The sequence below is a fragment of the Lolium rigidum genome, chromosome 3 (genome assembly GCF_022539505.1).
Source record: "Lolium rigidum isolate FL_2022 chromosome 3, APGP_CSIRO_Lrig_0.1, whole genome shotgun sequence".
In the NCBI taxonomy this organism is placed as follows: Eukaryota; Viridiplantae; Streptophyta; class Magnoliopsida; order Poales; family Poaceae; genus Lolium; species Lolium rigidum.
The window spans coordinates 87,008,582-87,015,888 of record NC_061510.1 but is presented as its reverse complement, the minus strand read 5'-3'; the positions used below and the strand labels follow the sequence as shown (position 1 = coordinate 87,015,888).

The window sequence follows — 7,307 nt, the reverse complement described above, 5'->3', positions numbered from 1 at the left end:
AGCATCTTCACAGAAAATAATATGACCATCCTCCACATTTTCAGTCACAAGATCTTTAACTATTGCAACAGCAGGTTCAACTTTTATTTGTTCTTTAGGTTCAATAGGTTTCTTTTCACTTTTATGAACCGCACTATTTATAACAGAGTACTCCTTCATTTTAGCAGGAAAAGGAGTTTTTTCAATATAAGCTTCAGGAATAACATGATCAGCAGTTTCAACTACAACACATTTATTAATAGATGAATCAATTTTATCTTTATACGGTTCATGATACTTATCAAAATTATTCTTAGGCAATTTATAATGAGAGGCAAAAGCTTTATAAAGATTTGCAGCAACTTGAGAATCAAGACCATATGTAGCACTCATATTACGAAATTTATCAGTATCCATAAAAGCTTTAATGCATTTATAATCATAAATTATACCTGATTCTCTATCTTTGTCGTTCTCCCAACCTTCAGTATTTTCTTGGATCCGATCAAGAAGGTCCCTTTTAAACTCTTCTTTATTGCGTGTAAATGATCCAGAACAAGAAGTATCCAAGCAAGGTCTTGTCTTGAAAAGAAAGTCTTGCATAGAAATTATCAATAATAACATTACCAGGAAGCTCATGAATGGGGCATTTGAGCATTAAAGACTTCAATCTCCCCCAAGCTTGGGCAATACTTTCTCCATCATGAGGCCAGAAATTATATATGCGGTTCCGATCCTTGTGAATTTCACTTGGAGGATAGAACTTAGAATAAAACCGGGGCACAATATCATCCCATTCAAGAGAATCCCCATTATCCAGTAATTTATACCAATGCGCCGCTTTACCAGACAGCGATAAAGAGAATAGTTTCTTCCTCACTTCATTCATAGCAATACCTGCACATTTGAATAACCCGCATAGTTCATGCAAAAACAGTAAATGATCACCAGGATGGACAGTTCCATCCCCTTCATAGCGGTTATCCATAACACGTTCAATAATTTTCATAGGTATTTTATATGGTGTCTCTTCCTCACCGGGCGCCTCATCCACTACCGTTGCAGTAGTAGTAGATTTCCCAAATAGAAATTGAAGAGAAGATCTCTCCATAATGAATTATAGCAGCAAGCAGAAATAAAATCAGCACAAACAGTAAAGGTTTTCCTTACCAATTCCACTTACCAATAGCGCTTCACTCCCCGGCAACGGCGCCAGAAAATAGTCTTGATGCCCCACAAGTATAGGGGGTGTATCGTAGTATCTTCGATAAGTAAGAATGTCGATCCCAACGAGGAGCGAAGGTGTTGACAAGCAGTTTCGATGAAGGATTCACTGTAAATGCTCACAGACAAGTATTCAGGGGGTTTTGATGTAACAGATGAATAAAGTACGAGTAAGTAAAATGCGAGAGAAATAATTGCAGCGAGTGGCCCAATCCTTTTTAGCACAAAGGACAAGCCGGTTTGTTTACTTATAATGACCAAACGTTCTCGAGGACACATGGGATTTTAGTCTAGTGCTTTCGCTACATACAGTTGATTAATCTTCATTGTTTTGATAAGTGTTGTGTGGGTGAACCTATGCTAATGTACCGCCCTTCCTAGGACTAATACATACTTGTGATTATACCCCTTGCAAGCATCCGCAACTACAAGAAAGTAATTAAGATAAATCTAACCACGGCCTTAAACTACGAGATCCTGCGATCCCTCCTGCATCGATATACCAACGGGGGCTTAGGTTTCGTCACTCCGGCAACCCCGCAATTGGCAAACGAGTACAAGATGCATTCCCCTAGGCCCATAAATGGTGAAGTGTTGTGTAGTCGACGTTCACACGACACCACTAGAAGAATAACACCACAACTTAAATATCATAACATTGAATATTACTCAACCATAGTTCACTACTAACATTTAGACTTCACCCATGTCCTCAAGAACTAAACGAACTACTCACGAGACATCATATGGAACATGATCAGAGGTGATATGATGATGAATAACAATCTGAACATAGACCTTGGTTCAATGGTTTCACTCAATAGCATCAACAACAAGTAGAAATCGAGTATCGGGAGAGTTTCCCCTATCAAACAATCAAGATCAAACCCAAATTGCTACAGCGGTGACGATGTACAGCGGTGGAGATGGTGGTGATGATGGTGGAGATGATGATGATGGTGATGGAGATGATGTCCAGCTCGATGGCGGTGACGATGGCGTCGATTTCCCCCTCCGGGAGGGAATTTCCCCGGTGGATTCCTGCCCGCCGGAGAGCTCTTTTCTCTCCGGTGTTCTCCGCCCCGCGAGGCGGCCGTAACCCTTCGTGAGGATTCCTCTCGTGGCTTAGGTCTTCGGGACGAAGGGTTTCGCGAAGAAAAGGAGGCGAAAGGGGCCGAGGGGGCTCCACACCACATGGTGGCGCGGCCGGAGCCATGGGCCGCGCCACCCTATGGTGTGGGCCCACCCTGGGTCCAGCTGGCTCCCCCTTCTGGCTTCCTCCATCATCTGGAAAAATAGGATTTTTGGTAAAACTCCCTTCCACAGTTGATCTTCCGAAATATTGCATCCTGACGGTGCTTTTTCCAGCAGAATCCTGGCTCCGGTGCTCGATCCCCAAATAACCATGAAACATGCAAAATAGATGAAATAACATAAGTATTGTGTCCCAATATGAAATATATCAATGAATAACAGCAAATTATGATATAAAATAGTGATGCAAATTGGACGTATCAATGCCTTGGGCATCCCCAAGCTTAGACGCTTGCGTCTTCTTGAAATATGTAGGGATGAACCATGGGGGCATCCCCAAGCTTATACTTTTCACTCTTCTTGATCATATATCATCTCCCTCTCTTGACCCTTGAAAACTTCCTTCACGCCAAACTTCTCATAAACTTCATTAGAGGGGTTAGTACTCAAAAAAACTTTAATCCACCTTAGCCCTGTAGTGACACATTGCAAGTACTCAATAAAACATCAGCTACAGCTCTCCACATCTAGAAAGACTTACTTAAAGTGCACAAGAGACAATGCAAAAAAACAGAGACAGAATCTGTCAAAACAGAACAGCCAGTAAACACAAATTTTTAAGAGGTACTTCCGTTGCTCAAATCAGAAAACTCAAAACTAATGAAAGTTGCGTACATATCTGAGGATCACTCACGTAAATTGGCAGATTTTTCTGAGTTACCTACAGAGAATCATACCCAGATTCGTGACAGCAAGAAATCTGTTTCTGCGCAGAAATCCAAATCTAGCATCAACCTTCTATTAGAGACTTCACTTGGCACAACATTGCAATAAAATAAAGATAAAGAGAGGTTGCTACAGTAGTAACAACTTCCAAAACACAACAAAATAGTAGCAAAATAAAGACATGGGTTATCTCCCAAGAAGTGTTTTCTTTATAGCCATTAAGATGGGCACAGCAGTTTTAATGATGCACTCGCAAGAAATAAGAGTTGAAGCAAAGGAGAGCATCAAAAAGCAAGTTCAAAACACATTTAAGTCTAACCCACTTCCTATGCATAGGAATCTTGTACACAAATAAATTCATGAAGAACAAAGTGACAAGCATAAGAAGGTAAAACAAGAGTGACTTCAAAATTTTCAGCATATAGAGAGGTGTTTCAGTACCATGCAAATTTCTACAACCATATTTTCCTCTCTCATAATAATTTTCAGTAGCTTCATGAACAAACTGAACAACATAACTATCACATACAGCATGTTTCTCATGATCCATAAACACATAATTTCTATCAAGCTTAAAAAGTGTGGGATCAAAACTTTCAAATCCACTTTTACCAATGATATAACAAGATGATTGATCAATCTCAAAAGAGATGGGACTCATAGATAAAGTCAAGAACTCTCCAATCCCATTTTCATTAGTAGTACAATTAATATTATCAAGTAACATAGGACCATCATCTAGAGATTTATCATAAACATTTACCAAGCAAAACTCTTTAGTACCATGCATTTCGACATCAGGCACAAACAAAGCATTATCATAAAATTTATCAAAGTAGCATGGATTATCATAGATAACAGTAGCATAATTATTCTCACAAGTTTTACTCATAGGGAATATTTCAAGAGAATCCACAGGAACATAACATTCATCCTCTTTTGGTAAGCATGGAGGACAATCAAATAGTGTAAGAGATAAAGAGTTACTCTCATTAGAAGGTTGGCATGGGTAGCTAATCCATTCTTCCTCCTTTTGTTCATCACTCTCCTCTTCTTTTTCATCCAATGAGCTTTCGGGTTCATCAATTTCCTCCTCTTTTTCATCCAATGAGCTTTCGGGTTCATCAATTTCTTCTTCCACAGGTTCCTGCAAATTGTGAGTGCATTCTTGTGCATTAATGAGTCTCTCTTTATAATCAATGATATAAGGATTATCACTGTAGCTTTCTATGCAAAAATTAAGGATAGAAGAGACATAATCTTTTAGATCCTTACATAGAGCACAAGTTTCATAATTTTTAGACATGAAGGATTCTATCTCAGAGGCTCCCATAAATATGACAAATTGTTCTACCTCTTCAAACCCAAAATGAATATAGCTATTCCAATTATAGTTCTTAATTAAAAATTCCTCACTAAAGCCACATTGAAATTTAAGATGTTTATTATCCTGTTTAGAGCAACAGTTTATATCATGGCGTTTAAGCAAGATTTTAGCAATTGTTTTCAATTTTTCTATCACATCGCTCATAACTTCTCCCGTTCTTGATTCTCTATAATTATTATATAATTCAATAAGCTCCGAATAGGTTGTAGGTTCTCCCATAGCAACAGTTTTTAATTTTTCGGTTTTTCAAATTTTTATGGATTTTTGGGTATATAGGAAAAATAAAACAAGACAAAAATAAACTAGGCAAAAGTAAACTAAGAAAAATAATACTAGACATAAATAAACTAAGCACAAATAAAATAGACAAAAGTAAACTATGCAAAACAAAATAAAATAAAATAGAGAGAGAGGTAGAGTGTACTCCCCAGGTGAACTTATGAGTAGAGCTATGCCGCCCCGGCAACGGCGCCAGAAAATAGTCTTGATGACCCACAAGTATAGGGGATCGCAACAGTCTTCAAGGGAAGTAAAACCCAAATTTATTGATTCGACACAAGGGGAGGTAAAGAATAATTATAAGCCTTAACAACTGAGTTGTCAATTCAACTGCACCTGGAAAAGCACTAGTAACAGGGGTGATGTGAAAGCGACGAGTAATATGAGAGCGAGTAGTAACGATAACACAGCAGCGGTAGCAATAATATGAGAGCAATGGCACCGAGAAAATAGTTGATACTACTTCCAATGTCATATAGAAACGAGTATATGATGATGAGAGATGGACCGGGGTTCCCGGCTATCTACACTAGTGGTAACTCTCCAATAACAAGTGTTGGGTGAACAAATTACAGTTGGGCAATTGATAGGATTGAAATAGCATTAAGACAGAACATCAAGATTATTAATCATGTATGCATGTTTTCCATATATAGTCATACGTGCTCGCAATGAGAAACTTGTACAACATCTTTTATCCTACCAGCCGGTGGCAACCGGGCCTCTAGGGAATCTACTGGAAATTAAGGTACTCCTTTTAATAGAGCACCGGAGCAAAGCATTAACACTCCGTGAAAACATGTGATCCTCATATCTAAGCCTTCCCCTCCAGTTGTCCCAATTTCTGTCACTTTGGGGCCTTTGGTTCCGGAAATAGACATGTGCAAACAACTTGTAGATACAATCTAAGCAATAAGTATAGAGCTTAAATCTAAGATCATGCCACTCGGGCCCTAGTGACAAGCATTAAACATAACAAGATTGCAGCAACAATAACTTCACAACTTTATAGATAGACTAATCATAATGTAACAATCCATCGGATCCCGACAAACACAACACCGATTACATCAGATGAATCTCAATCATGTAAGGCAGATCATGAGATCATAGTATTGAAGTACATGGGGGAGAGAATACCAACTAGCTACAGCCAGAACCTGTAGTCCATGGGGGAACTACTCACGGAGCATGATGGAGGCGGTGGCGTTGATGGAGATGGCTTCCGGGGGCACTTCCCCGTCCCGGCAGGGTGCCGGAACAGAGACTTCTGTCCCCCGAAACGGAGTTTCGCGATGGTGGCGGCGCCCCTGGAGTCTTTCTGGAGTTTCGTCAATTCCGAGAATATTGCCCGAACAGCCTTTCTGGAACCAAAAACAACAGAAAACAGCAACTGGCCCTTCGGCATCTCGTTAATAGGTTAGTTCCGGAAAATGCATAAAAACATTATAAAGTGCAAGCAAAACATGTAAGTATTGTTATAAAACAAGCATGAAACATCAGAAATTATAGGTACATTGGAGACGTATCACCCCTAAACTTGAAAATTCAAATTCAGGTCCATAGACTTTTATGGCTGTACCAATATGTCATATAATAGGTGTGTGCTGTAGTTTAGAGGTTAATCTACTTGTTGACAGAAACAAAATGTAGCGCTTTACATATGCTTCGAGACTAAATGACATGTACCTCATGTGCCACTGCCAGTTCTTAAATGTGTCATCTGTATGAGCTATGGTCTAACTGCTGAAACTGAACAAAGAATTGCAGCAGAGGCAGATGTTAACTGACAGCAACATCAGAAATCAAGCTGAACATAGGGTACAAAAACTTACCAGTCCTGAGCGAGGTGGAGAGGGGCTTCGACACAGCATGCCGCACTTGGGCCGCTCGAGGAGGCTTGTGACACAGCCAATCCGCACGAGCGGAGCGTCCTCGCCGGCATCACTTGTTCCTCGGGAGTCGGGAGGAGGATGACGGTGTCCGAGGGGAACGATCGGGGAGCTGGTGCTAGCACCGGCGGAGGGGAACCATGGGGGGCCGGTCCCGACGCCGGCAGAGGGGGGAGGGGGATGCTCTAATTATATGCATCCTTGCAGAGGAGCACTGCATTTGTAGGGCCTCCCACCTCCGCCGCCCCGCTTGCAGGATTTGTGACCTGCACGAGCTCACGCAGTCCAGCGAACCAAAAAATAAAACGTCAGGCTAAGGAGCAGAAACTGAAATGGATTTCGGGAGGAGGGGTCGGAGGGGCCTACCGGTGGTCACAGCGGCCGTCGGTGGTTGCATGGCACCGCGGCGGCGGCCAATCTCATCGGCGGCGCGGCGGCCGGCGGTAGGGGTCGGCCGTCTCCGTCGGCCCGGGCTCCGGCAGCGCGCGAATTGGGCGGGCGGGGCGAGAGGTGGGGGGCCTTGCCGGGGAGGAAGGAGGCGCGGGGGTCGAGCCGGGGAGGTGGAG

At 41.7% G+C, this 7,307-nt stretch overlaps 1 long non-coding RNA gene across 1 annotated transcript in view; it reads right to left on the bottom strand.

Moving 5' to 3' along the window:
- LOC124701901 overlaps window positions 1-6,778 on the bottom strand; it is a 17,282-nt gene extending 10,504 nt beyond the window's left edge. The window contains exon 1 of the long non-coding RNA XR_007002259.1: window positions 6,685-6,778. This is a non-coding gene — a long non-coding RNA (uncharacterized LOC124701901). The remainder of the gene's footprint in view (window positions 1-6,684) is intronic.
- Between the last annotated feature and the right edge of the window lie 529 nt (window positions 6,779-7,307).